The following is a 20,842-nucleotide window of genomic DNA, read 5'->3' on the forward strand; positions in this document are numbered from 1 at the left end:
ATGAGCTCGGGAACGTCCCCTCCTGCCTCGGGGGGCTGCCAGCTTCGGTCCCACCGGGGCGGTCCATGGGCAGCGCTGTGGGCACGTGGCTCCAGGGGGGATGCTGGGGCAGGAGACAGATGCCGACTTAACGCTAGGCTTCGCTGGATTTAGATATGAATTTGGAAAATTCAGGGAAACAAAGGCAAATTAAATCAGCTGTGTACTATCATGCATACAGCGTGCGTGCACGCGTGCTTGGGGAGGTACGCGCTCTCGTCAAAGTGGGAAAGAAGGAATGTATTCGGGGGCGAAGCCAGCCTGGATGCTGCGTGGTCATCTGGGATGTCCCCAGCCACGCACCGGCAGGCATACGGGGATCTGCTTGTGTGCGGCTGCGTGAGAGAGGAAGAGAAATGCTGGGTCTTCCTTGTCTAGATGGGAATGAAGAGAGGGAGAATGAGCCAAGCAACTTGGATTCATTTGTCCCCTCTGAAACAATGAAACCTATGAGGACTCGGCTGTTAGGTTGGCTTGGATTTTGGGGGGGGGGGGGTTGTGAAGTTAAAACTGTAATCTTGGAGAGAGCAGGGAAATGATTGCTAAAAAGGCACAGTCACAGTGTGTCTGAGGATATTGTTATGTAACTGAATTTTGGAGAACCAAAGGGAGGAGGGATTAATGATGCTTTTTGAATGTTGTTATCTGCCTAGGATGCTGGGGTTTGAGAAACAAGTAGCTGAATACAGGAATAAAGAGTTTTAATGAAAGGGATATATTAAGTAAAAGAAATGGATCAGAAATGTCATGACTTTTACAAGTAATGGTAGGACAAAATCTTACACACAATTAAGCTAATGAGTCCGGGGTGGACCTCCAACAAGAAAGGCAGCGGTGAGAGAGTCTCGCCAAGTGCCACAGAGCACAGAGAAGCTCCTGCTCGGCAGTGGAATGGCCTCCCAGGCTTGTAGTACCTGTAGCATCTGATTTACTGATTTCTCTTGCTCTGAGGGAGAAAAAAAAATCCAATTTTGGTGTTCCCAGCTTCATTTACTTCTCAGGTTTCTGTGAGAGTGAGACTTACTTGGCGTTACGGTTCCTATGCTGGGGTGCGCGTGTGAGGTCACCCCCTTATACAACTTAGATTTCTCGTTCCCTCCCCATTTCTGTGCTCAGATATACGCTCGCTCCCTTCCCCAGGTGTCCTCTCCAGCCCTGGTGCCCACACTTGCTTTCCAGATCCCACAGCCATACTTGTGCCACTTTTTTTTTTTTTTTTCCTTTTTTTCCCCACCCTTTTTCCCCATCAGTACGTTGCAATAAGACAAGTTTACTAAAATGTTATTTCTTAAGGGTATCTGTTTATCCCCTTTGAAGAAGACTGTGGCTAAATGTTTTCCAGAGACTTCAGGCTTTTCTGACTTCACAAGAAGGCAGTTTTCTTCGTATACAGAGAAGCTCCACAGCAAGATTTTTCAAATCTCTCAGGTTTCAAAGCTAACTGCATCAGTCTAAAATTACCCTATTAAATATCAATTATCATAAATCCTCACAAGATGCTGTTCAGATTAAATATGCTCCTACTGGGTCTTTCTGTCTGGAAATATAACCAAGTGAAGAAATGTTCAAATTAAATGAGTTGGATGTTCCATGGGTTTTTTTAGTGTTATCTTGGTGTCTTGCCTGAGTTTCTTGTGACTGTTTACATTTAAAAAATTAAAATACAAAATCTAGTAAACTTTCTTGGATGAAACATTCTTATCTAAACTTACACTGTTGCATGTTCTCGGGCACATCTCCCCTTTGGCACGGAGGTGGCCTGTTCCAGCAGGCGTGGGCTCAGACTAAAGGTGCAGGCAGGCTAAAGGGAAACAATTAATTCTGGCTCAGCTTATTAAAGCTGCATTAGCTCTTTGCGTGGAAGTCTCCTGCAGAACTGACTGTAGTTTGGTTTAGTTTAATTCACACTGGAAGTGGATTAAGCCTACTTCAGCCTTATTCTGAGTAAGTGTTTATGCGAATTGAGGTGATTTCATTTCTGAATTGACAGAATTAGTATTTGAATTCTTGCCATGTGGGCAAGTCCTAGATTGTTTTACTGACTTCCAGATCACAGCAGAAGAGTTGCTGGTGTATGTGTGTGGTTTTAAGCTTTGCAAAACAGTGCTAATGTCTTAAAATGTGAAAAATTCATGTTATGAAGTAAAGGAGAAAGACATTAATCTTTTTTTTTTTTCTTTACTGATGATTGTTTCACCCTTGTCTAGTAGCAGAAGCAATGATGAGTACATGTAATGTTTTCCAACTAATTTCTGGGTCATTTCTCCAATTGCTTTTGAAAATGACTAAGCAGTGTTTAATCTGTTTTTACGGATACACAGATCAGAAATTATGCTTTCCCTGAAGCAAGGCTGGGCGCAGATCCCGGGTTGCTGGACTTTTCAACTTGTGCTAACCGCTGAAGCCCTGGTGCCCGCAGTGGGAACGCGCCGTTGGAGGCTGGGGTGCGCTGCCCGGGGAGCCTTCCCTTGCCGGAGCTCTGGGAAGCACAGCAGCTGTACTGTGACCTATAGGAACATCTTTATAGGAGTATTATCCACTGGTGGAGTTCTTGTTTGTAATCTTGACAAAATTTATTGCCACAGTCCATTCTTTTCCCATCGAATGTTGTCACTAGGGAAGTGGGATGTGTCAGGCAATTCATCCTTTATTTATTTTTTAGCTTCTTTTACTGTGAAATGGGAAAAACGGTGACTGGCTTCCCCGCCCCATTCCTGGTGCTTGGAAATCTAGTGATGAAAAAATGTGCTTTGGATCAGGGAGACTATTTTTTTTACTATAATTTGCATACACCTGTGGTGCAGAAGATGTTGCTTGTAGAGTAAGTTCAAAGTCAGCAATTCAGTTCAAGTACAGCTATTTTTCAATAGGAAGTGGTGTAAAATGTAGTGCATTTTAATAACTGAGATGATGTTGGCACTTAGTGGCAAACAAGTTGTATCAGTAGCTGCTCGGAGAACATGGAATTACCTGGTCTCTCATTCCCCTGACTCTGCACTACCAAACGACTATGCCATGGGGCTACCGGCTTCTGGCACGGCGCTGGATTCGCAGGCGAGACCTGCCGTGAGCAGTGGCTTCCTTGGTTGCTTAAAGCACTCCGCTTTCTTGTTTTGCTTTTTGTTTAAATAACAAGCGCCCAATCCAGATGCTGTGTTGTGGAAGCTTTAGCAACATCTGCCACTTTGGCAGCCTTCTCAGACAGTTGTGTCAATGGTTTCTGAACAGATTGGGTTTCACAATGGCTGATTTAATCTATTGGGCACTATTTTTCTTTCTGACTCATCTTTGAATAACTTTGTGCCAGTCTGAATTGATTGTAAACCTTTGTACAGTCCATATAAACAAATCTGTGCTTGTAGCGAAACAGGGCATCAACCTAAGAAATATGCATGCTGTTCACGCCCTGCAAGAGAGAGTTTTGCAGTTCCTTGATTACAGATGTACATCCGATTAAAAGTAATTTTGAAGACAAATGTTACTCAGTGATTTAAAAGCAACAACAAATTATATATATAAAAAGAAATCCACACATTCTTTTTTATTATTAATGCATTAATAATGCAGTACCACATGTTATTCGGAAGACACAGCTGAATGTTCAACAGACTTCAGTGATAGACAGTAGCATTGGCACTGAGTGGGATGCAGATTCAAACTGAGCTACAAAAAGAAGGGGATTGGACCTCCTTGGCTTGAATTTTACTCTGCCTGACTGAGTATTATGGTCTTTATTTTGCATTAGTAGCTTACTGTTATTCTGCACCAAAGCTGCCTAGGGCAAATCTGTCTTATTGAATAAGTAAGAGGGCAGGTGTTCCTCAGTTTGGATCTATATCACTGCCTCTGATTCAAGCAATCTTTAAAACAGGTAGGAAGGGGTAAATGCTTGATGCATTAAGTCTAGATTTGTATTTATACTTGACTGAAGTTGGTGAGTTTATATCAGGCTGAAGGATCTGATGCAGATGCTAGTGAAACCAATAAATGCCAGACTCCTCCGCTGGGCTTTGATTTGCGCTCTGCTTGTTTGTTCCAATAACAAAATATGGACAGCAGGAGCCGACACTGTTCGAATAGCAGAGCTGCCCTTTTTGTGGTAAACCCCCATTCTCTTGGGTTACCGTTCAGCTGGCTGGTGTGGTGTTCTGCGTGCAAATTATAACACCCTTTTAATAACTACAGGTAACTGGAAAAGCAAGTATGGTGGAAGATACTACAGTCAAACCAGCTGAGTGAAAGGAGGGCAGATTTGAATGCATTTCACTTATTGAAGACCTTTAATGAGAGGCCAGTGTTCATACTGCTTTGAGCAAGTTTGAAGTGAGAAAGCTTCTTTCATCTCTACCAGTCATCTAGTGATTGTTTAATTCATTGATCAATCATTCCAGTATCTGTTCTCTTCTGGAGGTGATAATTCAGGAAAATAAAATGAATCCTTGATCCCAGGATGGCACTGTTTCAGGCTTAGATAGATCCAAGCTAGAGCTGGGAGGTTTATGAACAGATCGCTGTTCTGCTTTAACAATCTTTGATGTGTGTTAGCACTTTTTCTGCTTTGCACATGAATTTAAATAACCTTATCAGCTCTTCCTTTGGTGGGTTTGGAGGTCAATGGCAATTGCCCATACTTGCTGTGGAAGGTGGCAGTGCAGTTGTTGGCAGGTCCAGGCAGGCAGGAGACTCCTGGTGCGACCACGCTGGCTCTGCAAGGAACATCCATCTGCTAACGGAGGGCAATATAGACGTAGCGTTCCTCCTGCTGTTGTCCCAGGAAACAATTTTGCTTTAGTTTTTCCAAGGCAGGACTTATCACTTAGTTTCTGCTTGGGTCATTTCACACTCGGGCATCCTTTCTTTTCAGGGAAGCCGTAACTTCTGTGAACTACTTCTGTGGGTGATGTAGAGTATCGCAGCTAAGTTATCTTCTTTCCTGAGTTACATGGGAAACCAGAGTTCAGCCAGTTTTGTGATGCGTCCCTGGTTTTTTTCCTCACATCCTGTGAGATTTATGTCAAAATTATTTGGTGAAATCTGCTGCATTACAAGCTTTATGCTGCTCAACGGGTCAGACTAGATAAGTATAATATCTCCTGAAACTTTCTTCTGCTCTTAATCTTTACAGTCCTGTTTTTCATGAAACCTGACATTTCTATATGGGTGAATAATTTCTGGAAGTTAATACGCTTGTTTAATACATAGCGTGCGGATTTCTGATGTCTGATACGATGTCACGGAAACACAACTAGATGCCTTTTGCATCTCATTTAAACTAACATATATGAGTGTTTGGTTTCACAGCCACATAAGATTAAGAACTGTCTCGATAATATCCTTTAATTCTTTCTTATGATCAAGCTCATGCTAGTGATGTTATACAGATGCTGACTAATTTGCAATATTGTCTGAGGGAAAGATAAGTCGCAGAACATGATCTGCAAGCATTCATGAGTGTATACGCACTGATTTTATTTTTTGTTCCCTCTTTCACATTTGTGTAGATGACTTAAAAAAAAAAAATTGGACATGTATTTTGCTTGCTGTAAATGTAAATATAAATCCTCATCAGCAACTGTGTAATCTGGCAATGATGTCTCTTAAATTGAAACAAATAATAAATTTTGTGAATAGAGCTGAGGATTGATGGTGTCATCCTTGCAGGCAGTTTATGTGTAAAGAGTTTTATATTGACTATGCAAATCAACATTGAAATAACACCAGAAGGGAGCAAAAGATAAAAGAGCCGTTAAACCTTCCTGTGACTACTTGCAAATCAGCTACCCAGGCCTGCAAGCAGCCTCCTCTCGCTTTCCACCACGGGTGAGCAGCCTGCCTGGTCCCAGCGAGTTGGGACTTACAGAGGGGCTGAGCATTACGCTGTGGTTTTTCCTTTGCTTGGGCAGTTAGCAAAGACTCGGGAGCTTCCAGAGGCAGCTCCATTAAGACGGTATATAGGTCAGTTATGTCCTTAATGTAATGCTTATTTGTACAAAATGTCCTGAAAGGCCTTCTCAGCTAGTAGAAACAAACACAGACTAAAGGAAGCAATTTCTTTGTACAGCTGCTGTTCCAGTATATCAGTTGCTAAACAGTCCCTCTTCCTGCCACGTTCATGCTTGCAAATACGTGTGGTTTTCTCTTATCTCCAGCACATGCAGATTGCAGCCATCAGCCATGCCCCCTTGCATTTGTGCTCAGGGAAATACATCTGGCTTTGCAGTTTAACTCTGATCTTCCTTACGACTTGGTGTTTCAGAGAGTAGACCTGAGTCCCAAGCTGGTTTTCTGATAAAAGAATTTAATCGTGCCTCTGTGTCTGCAAGAGTAATTGGTGCAGGCTTTGGCTTGAAGAAGATCTGTCGCTGACTTGGGATCCAACCCTCGCCTGCTGCATCTATTAACATGTCTCAGCATAGTATAAATATCTCTGTTTTATTTAAAATCTTGCTTATGGTTCAAAAACAAATGATACAGCATAAAATGTACATGTGAGTTGGTCCCCTGATGATCCTTCAAGTAAATTAATCTGAAAAATAATGAAAAATACTTGAAAAAAACCCCAAACATCTACATGCCAAAGTACATTTTAATGAGTCTTTCTCAAGCACAAACAACAAAAATAAAACTCCACCCTCTCCTCTTTTTACAAGAAAAGCAACATCAAAGAAGAGGAGAAATTGTCAACGTAATTACAGAAAGCAGTGACATTACAGAAAGCAGTGACTTTCTTCTCCTAGAGGAGTTTTAGGAATTTTGCATTTTAGAGCATGGTCCCCACTGAGGCTTGTGTGTGCGTGTGTCTGCGCGTGTACCAGCGGCTCTTGCCGCTCCCTGGCGCGGTTTACGCGTTTTTAACTGCCGAGTCCATGAGATGAGTTTAAGAAGAGAAGTGGTGGTATTGGCAGCAAGGATTAGTCCTTCTGTTACTTGAAGGGCCCCCCCGTACCTGACCTGAAACTCTTGCCAGGCGGGTGTCCTCCGTGACCAACAAATGGAGATGAGCTGTTATTTTGGGCAGGAGTGGAGCACACTGTAAATGAAATCAAAGTGAATGTTGCAAATTACAGAGCTCCTGAGTATCAAAATCTGGGTTACTGTACTTTTCAACGTTAGATTTTTTTTTTTTTATTGGCTTGGAACTTTTTTGATTGCTATGGTGCTACATCGGGGACCTCTTCTGGGTTATTAGCACGCTGTTTGAGGATGGAGTCTGGGGTATTTAGTAGCAGATCACCAATATTATGAAACCTGAATAGGTGACGTGTCTTTTCTGAATTACTTTCTGTGGGCTATGTCTTCGGTCCTGCTGTAACCAGGAGGGTGTCTCGTGTTCAGCTGAGGATGAGCTCAGCGCTGGGGACTCTGGACCGCGGGAGCAGCGTCTGCCTCCTCCGCACGCCCTAACCCTCCTTTAATAAGGGCTGACGGTAGGGAAGGGATTTGGCATCCACTGTGCTACAACAGCCTCTGAGTTTGGTGCCAGCACATCGTTTCTTAATAGCCCAATAGAGGCGTGAGCACTTGGGTACCCGCCGGTGGGGAGGCAACACTAGAAAACGCCCAGCCTGTGCGGCAGGCTAGCTGAAATGGTGGCCTTAAGGTGAAAAAAGGGATGCTGGTGGGGGAAACTGGGGCCTGACTGCTGCCTGTGGGCACGGGTGCCAGCTGCGAGAGCAGTCACTCGCCCCGTGGTGGTTTTAAGCTGTTTCAGGGGTGTATGGTAACGCAAGCCTCGCATTTCTGCATCTCCCCCGTGCGAGGGTCATGGGTTGGTTTGGGCAAGCATCAAACCAGCGAGGCTCCAGTAAAGAGGGCAATGGGGGATGTGGGCAAGCTCCCCTGCTTGACCCCGAAAGCCTTTGGCAGGTTAGTTATTCCCGAAGCGCCCACACTGCAGGTATGAAATTCACCCAAGATGCTGTGAAAAACCTCCGGTGAACCGGATAAATTGTACCATGGTACTGAACCCGAAATGTCTCCCGGGCCTGACTCTGCCACCCGTCATACGGCTGGGTTTATTGTGGAAGTAATCCTTCTGCAGTTGGCAGGATTATTTGTGGAGTTAGCTGCTGTTCAGAGTAAATAAGTTATGAAATCTGGCCTGATGTTATCAAAGAGGATATTTCAAAGTCGTATTTATAGATTCACAAGTATTATCTGAATAAACATGTCGGTCTGCATCCCACTCACACCGCAAGCCTTTGCCGCTGCAGCAATAAACACAAGGCAGAAAAAGTACCAAGCAGAAAATTTGTAGGTAAATGAAGATTCATTAATAGAAGTGTGATTTTTTTCAGTAGGCCTTTTTGTATGTTGGAAATGTGCTACTAATGCTGTGATTGAAATGTCCCCCGGGAAAAAAAAGCTGACTTTAATGGGACCGAAATTACATGGTGAAAGCTTCGTTTCTTGCCACATTTCTGCAGTGCCCAGCAGCAGGATTTCACTTATTCCAGTGTTCCCTGTGCTGCCCTCCTCTTTTTCATGTGGAGAGCTCTTAACTGAAGCACAAGTGCCAACAAGGGGGTAGGTCACTCTACCCAGAGCGAGTAAATCAGATGTTAGATCATTGTTTCTCAGATGTTTTCACTAGAAGCAGCACAATTAATCAGTCCCAGCAGAATGACTGAAAGGCAGTTTTCCAGGCTGAATAACTGAAATGGTTTCTGTGGGACAAGTCTCCTAAAGTAAAATATTTAAAAACCCAGTGACTTTAAGTGAGAATGTCACACCAGACGCAGTAATATTTCTACCCTTAGTCCCACTTCTGCCTGCAAAATATAGATGCTTGTATGTCCTCATCCATCAGCTGACAGCTTCCTGCTTATGGAAATGGTGATGATTTGACATCAGACCACTTAAATTTCCGTAGTGGCTGGGTTGGAAGCCTCTAGCGTTTTTCATCACTCTCCTTCCATCTTCCTCACCCTTGTACTCAATTAGACTGATATTGAATCTCACTGTAGTGTATAAAAGTATACCAAACTGGACATCACATGAGATGGACTATGTACTAATGTTTGGTAAATAAGATGTGTATTTGGGGAAGCAAGAAAAAAGAGTGGAGTTGCAAATAGGAGTAGCTGTAATCCCAGAGTAACTCAAGTGGGAAGGTCAGGAGGTCTCTGGTCCAGCCTCTGTTCCCAGCCGGGCTCTGGGCCAGGCCAGGTTGCTGAGGGATTTATCCAGCCTGCTCCTGAAAACCTCACAGGACGGAGCCTGCACAGTGGCTCTGAGCAGCCTGTTCCACGGCTTGGCCGTCCTCCTGGAGAAAAGGTTTAAAAGGCTTTCCTTAATGGCTATATATAGGCTCTCTATAGCTTTATACATATATATATATCCATACAGCGTTTCTATGGCATACTCTGATATATAGCTTTTCCCTTCAAGATTGTGAGAGCCGATGGAAGAGTTATTTTTAGACTTAGGTGGATTTTGCATCAAGCCTATAGGCATTAGGCAGTTTCTTTACTATGTGTGACTATATGCCAACATACAGAGGACAGACGGTTGCAGCGCCACTAGACCACCCTGAGATAGCTGGAAGAAAAAGTTGGCAATTAAAATACTTACTGGCAAAGGGCTAAAGTATAGAGGAAAACTGAATGACTGTGGGAAAAATAAAAGTTAATGGAAAGTAATTTGGCAACTTAATCTGGAGGTTGGCAGGAATCCAAGTGGATAATAATTTGATTTCAGCTTCTTTCGTGTACTTAGTCATTCAGATACCCTGCAGAAAGTCACACTGAGCTCAGCTGGCTTAAGATAAAGCTAGCAGCTCGTGGCTCGAACGGTTTGGTCCGGGGTGTATGGAGGGCCACCGCTTCAAGCAGTTCATCAGGGGGCCGAACGAAGGTTTGATGGAATTTACACTGATGTAGTGATATAAAATCTTGCTTTGCAGGCTCATTTGATTTCCTGTCATCATCTCGTTGTAACAACTTTCAGCTTAGGCAGTCTAAGTATGCATCTCCTCCCCCTCATCTCTGTATTTCTAGCACAATTCGTTAGAGCCACTGTGACAGTTAGACAGGCATCATATCTCTCTGTGTGAGTGGTATCCCCATTAAGATAATGAGAAAAGTCTGACCTAGCACTCAACATTTCTACACATAACACAAACTTAATGAAAGTACCAGCTATTTCTGTGCCTTCTGAACATGCTAAATTCTCTCGCAGTGTAATTAAATTGCTAGGGTGCAATTGTTTTGCCCTTTCTTCAAGTTCGTGTCGGCATCCTTGTTCAAAAGCTTGTAGCTTTGTCACATGGCTTTGCTATCGTGATACTTTTAAATGTTTACTAGTTATGGAGATTGATCCAGGGTGTGCTGGTCTCCAGGTGCTGAGGATGTGCACATCATCTGGACTGCTCAGCTACACCTCGCTGCGTTGTGTATCCGTTGTGCGTGTTGAGGCATCATTCTCACCTGTTGAGCAACACCAGAGTCGGACACTGGTAGTGAAGAAAAATACCATTATTATATATAAATTGTGTGTCTCAAAGTATTTTTCAAGTGTTAATGCAGTTAAGGCTCTTCCCATGCAATTTCAAGAGTTTCTTTATGATGTGTGGGCAGTTTATGGCTGGATTAGTTTTCACTATGTAGTTGTTCATTCTAATGAGTCCTGTATACATGGACCCTCCAGTTTAAAAAAAATAAATATGGAGATCACTGTTCAGCTTCTAACATAGGATTTCAAAGTCATCAGAACTTCTCCAAAATGTGTATGGGACCTATATTGGTTGGACATTTAGGTGCATCCCATTCCATTTGCATGGACAGGCACCTGCTGGACACAGAAATGCTGTGGAAGGAAACATCAGTTTCAGCTAACAGCAGCAGAAGTTGGTGGATCTTGGGTGCTTGGGAAAATGGGCAAACACCGAATTACATGCTCGAATGGCTGTGTTCCTCCTGAGGCAGCTGAGCCGTAACTTAAAAGAGCCATCGGAAGTTGTCAGTATACATTGCTGTAGCCATCTGGGACAAAACTCTGGACTTACAGCTAAGAAAGTCTTTGGTGCTCCTAACTGTTTATTAAATGTGTTATGGACTCCTCTAATGTCATTAGTAAGATAAGGAGGGAGAGAATTTCAAGAAATAGTCTCTTCCTTATCCTGCTGCACCTCTTCATGCTTTCTATGTGTCTCATTTCTGATCTCCTTGGCATCAAATTGCCCTTCACGATGGTGAGTGATACTCAGTAGTGAGGGAAATGTGGCTGTTGATAGCTGAAAATAAAGTGTCAGGAGTGAAATATTAACCACATTGTAATGTATTATCTAATTAGTGTAACTTGCTGCAAACTTCAACTGTCTCAAATGCACTGCTCTCAAATGAGCCCCAAATTAGTGCTTATCTCAGCAGTAAACTTATTTAATATCAACGTACCATGGACTCTCTTGAAGTCTGTATGTGTGACTTGCCCTTCCATCTACTTGGGATATGGAGCATAAGTCTCTGCATTTCTTACATTTCTTCTTGCATTTCAGGGGTGCTATTGGATTTGAAGATTGGAAAATGCTTTTGTGCAAGTATTTAATTTTTGAGGGGAAAGAGTTTGCAGATTTCAGCAACTAGTTGCTCTAGTTGGTTTAAATTAATAATGGGAAGATCTTCTGTTATGACAGTAGCAGTGGAAATAAAGTACTTGCACTACTTCCAAAGCAGAATGCTTTTCCCGACGAGCCTGGGATAATGCCGGTGCACCTCAAAAAAGTGCATTTTATTCTCTAGGATTCCATCTTCTGAAGCAAGGAAGAGGGAAAGTGGCATTGCCCTTCTCATGGGTCTAAAGATTAAACCTTTCTTTCAGACCTGAGGCAGCTCTTCCAGAATGCAGGGCAGTGAAAAAGCTCCCCATAAGTAGCTTAGCCTTTAATACTAGATGGAAGGATGATGACAGTAACCAGTGATCAAAGCTGCTACCAGTCTTTCAGGGCTGTATTTACCAATCTCCACTCACACCAGTCGCAGAGTTTCCCATGTATATTATACTTCTGTGGAATTATAAAATGCGGGATACACATTTTAAATATGAAGTTTTAATTAATGCCCCCACACCCAATTGAACTTGAAATTTTGTAAAGGTATTTTCCTTGTCCTGAAAAGCAAATGCTCCAAGCAAAAGAGGTTTTTTCTGACATTTAATGCCGTTACAACAGCTGTCTGGTGGTGTCCATGATGTACACTAACAAGGAGTGAAAAGGTGTGCTCCCAACACTCAGCTGACTTGGAGCCGATGCAAACAACCAGCAATTCCTGTAAACATCCTAAATCCATTTCTTGAGGCAATGTAGGAAAGGTTAATTGGCAGTAAGCACCTGATTTCGCCAAATAGTAGGAAAAGTAAACTAAAAAAAAAGAAATGCACTGAGGGGCTGAAAAATGCGCACCCACCCCAGACTGCTTCTCTTGTGCTTGACATGGAGATCCATCCTTTATTTTGCATTTCTAGGGACGTTCCTTTAAACTTGTGTTGCAGAGCTCCATAACTGACAGCAATCCTTCAGAAGCCCATTCAGTTAATGCAAAGAGAATGTGGAGGGAACCTAATTTGCCTTTGGTAAATCCATGCTAGGTGTTCCCACTCCGCTTCTTGTCCTTCAGGCTTCAGGAAATGTTCTTCAGGAGGGTTTGCTCTATAATGTTACCAGGACTTAGGTGAGACCAGCCAGCCTGTAGATCCACAGATCCTTCTCCTTGTCCTTTTTGAAGGTGGGCATGACATCTATTCCGGTCATCAGGGCCCTCTCCAGTAACTGCGACCTTTCTGTCTTGGAGTACTAGTGAAAGTTGTCACTTATCCTTTCCTTTAAGCAACCAGGAATCTCAATACCTTAATAATGCAGGAAAATAATTATTTTCAAGCATAATCATTCAGATTTAAACTGTTGCCTTCTCTTTTGCAGTCATCAGTCAGCTGAAGTAGTACATTTCCAAGGTTAGCTGTAGAGGAAAAGAAATAAATTTAATTATTATCAACACTCTTGTGGTATGAGCACACTTATTTATTTTTGCATCTATATCTATAAAGCTTGTAATATCTTACATTAAGAAAACTTCACTGATGTATGGAGGTCATTGAATTTTGGTTAAAATATTTCCATTTTGGTCCAGTTTGAATGTTTCTGGACAAAAAGGTCCATCAGTGGCCTCTTGCTGAATTACATCTTGGCATCAGTGTGGCCAAATACTTGCGTAGCAGGACTTCATACTAACGGAGGCTTTCCACTGCCTCGGTATTTATATTGAGCTCTTTTAGTGGTATGGAGACAGGGAAGCCTGTGAGAAAAGGGGAAGATGAGTTATCTGGTCGCTGACATTTGTCAGTCCCAGTATTGTAAAACTTCACGCAATCACATATGTTGCAGATCTGTAACCTGCTAGTCTAGACATAAAACCCCAGACAGATAGTGCTAAAAAAGTCTGTCATGCATCGTATAATGATGTATATCCTAACTTCTTGCAAAAGATATCATTATTCCATGGTGATTAGTGAAAAAGACACACTGGAAAAAAATGTCTTACCCTTGTATCAAGAAAAATGTGAAGTCTAATGTAAATTATCTATGTGAGATCAGTGGGGGAAAAAGGGGTAGTTAAATTATCTTTTTTTGACAGAAATTCATCAAAGCCCATTTTATTGGGCTTCTCTCTTTGAAGATATCTCTTCCTAACCAAGCTAATTTCCATCCCATGTTTTCAGTGTTGTAGAAAAATCTCAGATTCTTCTTATGTCTTTTTTTTTTTTTTTTTTTACACAAAGTTGGATAAAGGCAAAGCATGAAATAAAATTTGGAATGTACGATTTATAACTTTCAAAATTTATTTAATGTAGGTTTTATAGCCTTTTGACTAAGTTCAAGGACATTGAAAAGTTCTGGATTGAGACACACTTTAGGTCAAGGGTTGCAAATGAACAAAGGTAAATCACCTTTCCTGTCTTAACCCATGACTGTTAAGTAAGCAGTGCCACCTCCACAGGCAAGTAAATACGTCCATGTTGTGGATGTTCTGTCACCGTTGATCTTTGAGCTGGCAGGGTTCAAGATTGTGAGTCATATTTTTTTACATCTACAGTATCTTGTTTGTTAGATCTTAGTACATCGTGAGTAAGGACTTTAACAGCCCATACGCTTCTGAGCATACAATACATACATGTTATCAGTTCATCCCTCGTTACTGGTCCTTATCAGCCGGGTTTCAGTTACATGCAATTGTTGATCAGTCAAGTCATTACTAACTTAGTGACTCTTTTACTTGGCATTTTGCTTGATCACTTTGTTGTGTGTTCTGTACCAGAGAGGAAGTCGCTTAAGAAATTTTTGAGTGGGAACCATTAGCTAACATTGTAAGAGTTATTGTTACAGATAACATCAATCATTTAGGTTACCGTCACTATGTTGGATATATACCCCCTTCAAATTTTGCAGACAGCAATAGGAATATGCTCTCTGATGTGCCAAAAATAAAGTTGTGACAGTCTTTCATGTCGGTGTTTGCAGTGTTGGTTCTGCAGCCAAAGAGCTGGTGGGACTCTCCTCTGGCAGGAGGCGGCCGTAGCACAAGCCAGTTCAGCACAAGCACCCTTAAGACAGGTAGATGCTCACAGCAACTTCTACGAGGAAAAGCAGACAAGCTCTCTGGTCAAATATTTTTGCCAATACTTTTTTACAGATGGAGAAAAAAAATCTCTTGTACTTTAAAATCAGGGGAAAGTCAGGTAGAGCAGAAGACAAAGCAAAAGATGCAGCTGTTAAAGGAAAAGTTTGTAAGTAAGGATGTTTCTGATCCAGAAATCAAAAAGAATAAGAATCCATTCTTCCTTCTAACTGAAAAGCTGCGTGAGAGTCCATGAACATCAAAAATCATTGTATTCTTCCTGGCTTCTCTGGTTCTTGAAACACTTGCTGATGAATTGGAGATTAATTTTTGGCCATCCTGAATTTCTTGCACTGTAGACATCCATACTGATGATAAACTGTCACATAATTTTTTCCCAGTTGTCAAGTGCTTGAGGCAATAGTCATAGATGCATCCAATACATCATTCTTTGTAATCTGGAAGTCCAGAAAGTTGCACAGACAGATAGCCAGCACGTAAGAGCTTGAATGGTTGCTTCTCACTCGCATTTTGTGGATCAGATTTTCATTCCATCGATTGTCAGATACCCTCCATGCACTTGGAGGGTTTCTGCATTTTGCAAGCCTGGCTGGCAGTTCAACTCGCTGGCTGGGTGCTCCTTGCTCTAAAACTCCTTGATTTAAGAAAAGTAATTCTGTGTACTTGAAATTAACAAAGTACAAACCAAATAATTACGTATTTCAATGTGCTAGAGGTATATGCCTGTGTCTGTTAACAGCTAACAATGCATGTTTTAGATAGTTCAAATCCAATAAAGTTTACGTGCTCTGTGGAAGAAGGGTGTGGCTCTGAAGTGATGCAGCTTTTGTTATTTTTGTCATCTCTGTTAAGCCAAGGCATTCCAGCTTTGGATGGAGTATTTAAATGCTAACAGTTGTAGTTTTAGTGACTTCACATTTCAATCAATAGCAAACCAATATAGCAAAAAGTATTTTAGACTCCACGTTTTTGCTGTTATCTTTCATGTGATCACAGTAGTTATTCAAGACTCCTTGGCTGCTCTCTGAAGAACAGATGTATTTACTGGAGTGTATCCTGCTAAATCTCAGCTCAAAGGAGTTAAAGTTATATTCTACAGAACTTTCCCTCTGAATCATATATTTTTCTATGTGCGTAAAGTGGGTGTTGTAAATTGTTCTCTTCTGGACTTTAGTATGGAAGTAGCTCAATTTTTTTTTTAGTTTTGTGGGAATCGATCTTTACATGTGAATTTCCTTATATCTTGCGTTGTAGTTATTTAGTGTTGGCAAAGCACTTTGAGATCCCTCTGCTGAAGAGAGAGAGAGACTATTAGATCTAAAATGCATTATTGCTCACTTTTGTAAAGGAGAGAAATATAAAGTGCTACTTTGGCAGAAAGAAAATTTTGAAATATTAGATTTATTGAAAATTGTTGTGTGTCCTACTAGTTAGTTCTAGCGATGAAGTCCATAGGCCAAATATCTGTTTGCATTATCATTACTGCAGGCTAAGCGCTAAATAGATCTGCGTCGCCCGTAAAAGCAATCGCCTGGTGGCTGAGATTAACTGTAGGTCCTCTGCTGCTGTGAACAGCTCTCAAGTTGAGAGGTTTTGTTGTTGATGATACCAATCAAATTGATCCAAACATGGGCATTCGTAATGTGTCCATCTGCTTTTCATAAGCTCTGTTCACTTTCCAACTGATTGGAAGTTGAACGTGTTGATGAAGCTGCTGCAGGTTGGGAGAGTTTCCCTTGAGGAGCAATGCTCCAGCAAGAAGGACTCAGTCTGACACTAGCGTCTCTCTTTTGTTCCTCCTCCTTTTTCTGTCTTTTGCCTACTTACTCTGTCTCAAATCAGCCTTATTAAATAAATTGTATTCTTCAAAAGGGGAATTATTGTCTGGGTTAATAGTGGGCAGCCATTGACTAGTGGTTGGGTCCTACCAGCTGGTTTCAGATCCTGGGAATGTTTTTACTGTGTGGAGTGATTTCAAAATTGTCTTTCAGCTGTAACACTGTCAGGTGGTCTTTGTAAGAAGGATTTTAGGCAAGCAATTTTAATTTTAGTCAGGAAATTTATAATTATTTACATAGTGTGCTGGGGTTACATCTAAGAGTCATGATATCAAACACATAAAATACTTCTATATTGCGTTCATAGGATTTCAGATTAGATGTAACTTAGACCACCCTGTTTTGAAAGATAATTTTTGAAAAGGACTTTATTGATTTAGAGTAATGTTATGAAAAAGTGACTTCTCTCTTTCCAGAATGACTTATTTATACTATATTCTACCTGACTCCAACATTGTATACTCTGGAATATCTCTTATTTCTACATGAAATCAAAGACTAGAAAATCAAGACTGGTGGAGAGCGTTGGCTGGCTTTTTCCTGCAGAAGCTGGCTAGGAGCTATTAAAATATTAGGGCACATTACTAATTTAGTTATTGTCAATTATTAGAAAATTTAGGAGGGCTGGCTGATTTCCTAGGTAGCAAAAAGGACTAACAGCTGGGTTGATTCTTCCCCTTGCTGTCAGGCAATTATGTGTTCACTGCAGCCAGAGATTGCGTGGGAGAATGAAGATTGCAGGACATGACCATTGATTCTCCAGGAAAGCTGACAGTAGCTGTTGTGTAATATGTCCTGATCTCATGCATGTCACAAGTCCGTGTGTCACTTCCATTTATTTTCAGTGCTTGTTGTTTCCACAGTGAATTAATATGCAGAATGCTTTAGATTTCATGAAATATTTCTCCCCACTCCTTTGAACTCTTTAATGAAAGTGTTTGCTAAGTCAGCTATACGCTGTACTTGGGGTTTGAAATCTCTCGTGTTTGTTTCTTTCCAAATGTCAGAGCGCGCCTTGCAATACGTGCGGGCTTGTGAGCAAGGCGTTCAGGGGAAGAAAGATAATCTGGATCAGTGGCTGCATTTCGTACAGGATTACTGACAAATGGACACATTCTCGGCAGCTTTTAGCTATGTCAACACGTTGAAGGGCTGCAAAGCTGCGCTGGGTGCTCCGTCATCCCTCCTCGCTCCTGCCCAGGGTGGGCTGTGCTGGAGTACCCTGCTGGAAACAAGTTTGCTGCTATCTTGCTGATCTACAGCTAGTGTTTCTTCCTCTGCTAGCTTCCCAGGGTCTTTCACCCAATAGCTTCAGCTAAGCGTGCGGTGAGGCTGGTGCAATGTGTTTCAGAGGCAGACCTGGCTCTCCGCAGCCCAAGGGCTGGCGTGGAGAGGTGATGGAGGCCAGCCTGGTGACCTGGTGTGACGACCACGTGCGCGGATGAGCAGCAAGAGAGGCAGGTCTGCTGGGACTCCAACTGTATTAGAAAACCTAATGTGAAACTGGAAGAATTGCTCTCCAAACCATATTAAGGGGAGGAGGAGGAGGGAAGGAGATATTCTGGGATATGATTTAAAACCTACTCTGCTAAAGCTGTTAGTGGCTTTCATGTCAGGTACTCTAATGTTCCAGTTGGGCTGGTGTCCTATATTCTTCATATATGTGCTTTGTCTCACAACAGTGTGTTGTCTCCCAATAAACTCATCATCACCGTGAACTATGTACTCTTCCAGACTCTAATGAGCTTACTGCTCAAGGTGTCCAAACTCTGCTATTGCAGACTAACAGGGAGCCTGTGCTGGGCACCTGGAGTGCTAGGCTGTGAAAGGATACGAGTGACCAGAACAACAAAGTGTTCCATGTTTGTTCAGGTGCATACTTGGTTTTGTAAGCTATTCTGCACTCCTTAATTTATTTTTCCTCGTCATTCCTCCATTCCCAGTCTTTGCACTCAGCCTTGGGTTAAGAAGCCCACAACCAGAAAGAGGGCTGGCCAAGGCAGGGTGTCTAACTGCCTGTCTGAAGGTGTGGCTTATGCAAGCCTTCTTCAGCAAGTTCATCCTTCGATGTGTCTGAGGCTGGGATGTAAAAAAATCTTACTGTAAGGCTTGCCGTGTGAGCAGAGAAACAGGAACAGACAGGGATGGAGGAGGACTTGCCTAGCTAGTTCTCAGCCTTCAGGACTTTAAGGCACACCCTTGAAGACCGTGGGATTTTTACTTGTTTATTGGCTTCAGTGAGAATAGACCAGGCTTTCACATATATTTGATTTAGTAATGTCATTTCCTAAGACTGGTAGAGACCTTCCACCTTGAAACACAGCTTGCTCTGGCTGTCACGACTTGTGGCAGCTCCCTTTACTAAAATTATGCTGAAAGAATAAAATGAAATTTATTGCATATTTAATTGGATGTTCACTGCTCTTGTCCATCTGATAATGAATTTGTCTTCGGCACAAGAAAAAAATAAAAATAGAAAAGATTCTCTTGCAGAATCCAGTTATGGCTGATGGTAATTATAGTCTATATATTCAGCTAATAGGAGTTTGAACTGTGTTTCCAAGTGCATAGCTTGGTAAAAGTGTTTTGTACACTCAGGGAAGGAGCCCTGTGTTAATTTCTGGACCTCAAGGGCCCTTGGGTCTTTGCCAGGTTTTGCCCAGAAAATCATTGTGGTCAGTGCCTGGAGGTGTTGGGACAGCGTGTCACTGTCCCCCATGGACACTGTGGGGAGATGGGGGGACGTTCTGGGGTTTGGAAGGAACAGCCGCCCCATTCACAGCTAGGTGGGTGGTGGAGAAGGTCTTTGCTTGGGTCTTGGTCCTGCAGGTTTTGTAGCAGATGCAGCCACAGGAATCTGTGCTGAAGACAACTGACATAACATGAACCTTAAGCACAGTCAGCTGTTGTTTACAAAGAACTTAATGCCAGTGATTTGAATATTCAAGCAACATCTGGAATAAAAATTTTGGTAATATTAATGTGAATTGTAAATCCCCTTGTATGACAGTTTCAACTTGTTGTCTTTTTTGTTTGAAACGATCTGAATTTTCCAGAAAGCCTCTTTCTTGCTTTCCATATGTACACAAATTTAACCTGGTGTGTTTGGAGAGATCAGATTCTCCTAGCAGTGTCTGGGTGATGCCCTATTTGTTTCCCAACTCAGCAGTGGGCATGTTGTTGACAAAAACGCTATAGAGAGATAAAACTGCAGGGACTGCTTGGGATCTAATAAATCATGTAATTCCTCTCTTCTTTGGGAAGATGAAGGTGCAGCTTGTTCTTGCTGTCCTATGCAAATATAGGGAAGGGAAAAGTGGGGAGCCTGAGGAAAGCAACTGGATTTTGGTGCTGCTTCTCTCGATTCAAATCCCTGTCCTCTCTTCTCCCTCAGGAATGACCATCTTTCACTGAGCTTGGTGTTGGTCCAGATTTAATTTCCCTGTGTATCTGTTTGTTAAAAATCTCATTGTTGAATGGGCCCTTGATGTCATGTTGTCCTCCTCAGATGGATGAGAAGCTTTTCTGTTACTGATACTCCCAACACAATAGCCTGCACTCTGCAGGGAGAAGAAAAAAAATAGTCCCCTAGGAACTTTTTACTTATTAAAAAAAACAATTGCAGGGAAAGAGAACCACTGAAAACAGTAATCATTCATTGCTTTGACAGAGCTCCCCTTGTTCAGGAACTGCAGTACATCCTTACACTAAAGGCATTGTCATCTGCAAGAATAATGTAGTTTTTCTAACCCCCAGAAAAGAAACAATTACTGCAGAATAGATATTATACACACATTTAAGCAGCCCAGAAGGCCTTCCTTGGCAAAACAAGCACAGCTAAAATTCAGCAGTAATGTTGTTTCTATAGAAGCAGAAAGTCAGATGCCTTCCCCTCGCGGCAGCCTTGGGGAAGGAATGAGCCAGGCTGGGCAGGCAGCCCGCTCGGGGGCTGCGGGGAGGACGTGGTGGGATGTGGGGGTGCGCGTGTGTGCGTCTGTACGCAGAGGCGAAGGGGATCTGTGGTGATGGGGCGGATGGGGTCACCCCAAAACTGGTGCCACCTGCTTCTGAAGAGCTGCTCTGGCTTTCTCTCCGGGCTTAAAATCTTTTCCAACCTCTTTTTCTCTTTAATTGCAAGGAGGTGGGCCTTGTTTTCCAGGCTGGGTCAGTGTGGTGGTGAGGTTCATAGACGATTCCTTAAAACACTCGTGTCAGACGCATTGTAAGGGCTGCGCAGGACAGGCACTAGCTAAATGTGCATTGCTAGCAAAGACCTGCTGCCACTGCAGTCGCAGCCTAAACTTCTCTTTCAAGAAAGAAATGCTCTGATGCTCTGAT

General features: G+C 42.4%; 1 protein-coding gene across 5 annotated transcripts in view; it reads left to right on the forward strand.

Annotated features, from left to right (window-relative positions):
• Nucleotides 1–20,842, forward strand: part of GRM7 (glutamate metabotropic receptor 7) — a 317,615-nt gene that overhangs the window by 25,664 nt on the left and 271,109 nt on the right. The gene's annotated exons all lie outside the window — the stretch shown is intronic.

Source organism: Harpia harpyja, chromosome Z (assembly GCF_026419915.1).
Source record: "Harpia harpyja isolate bHarHar1 chromosome Z, bHarHar1 primary haplotype, whole genome shotgun sequence".
In the NCBI taxonomy this organism is placed as follows: domain Eukaryota; kingdom Metazoa; phylum Chordata; class Aves; order Accipitriformes; family Accipitridae; genus Harpia; species Harpia harpyja.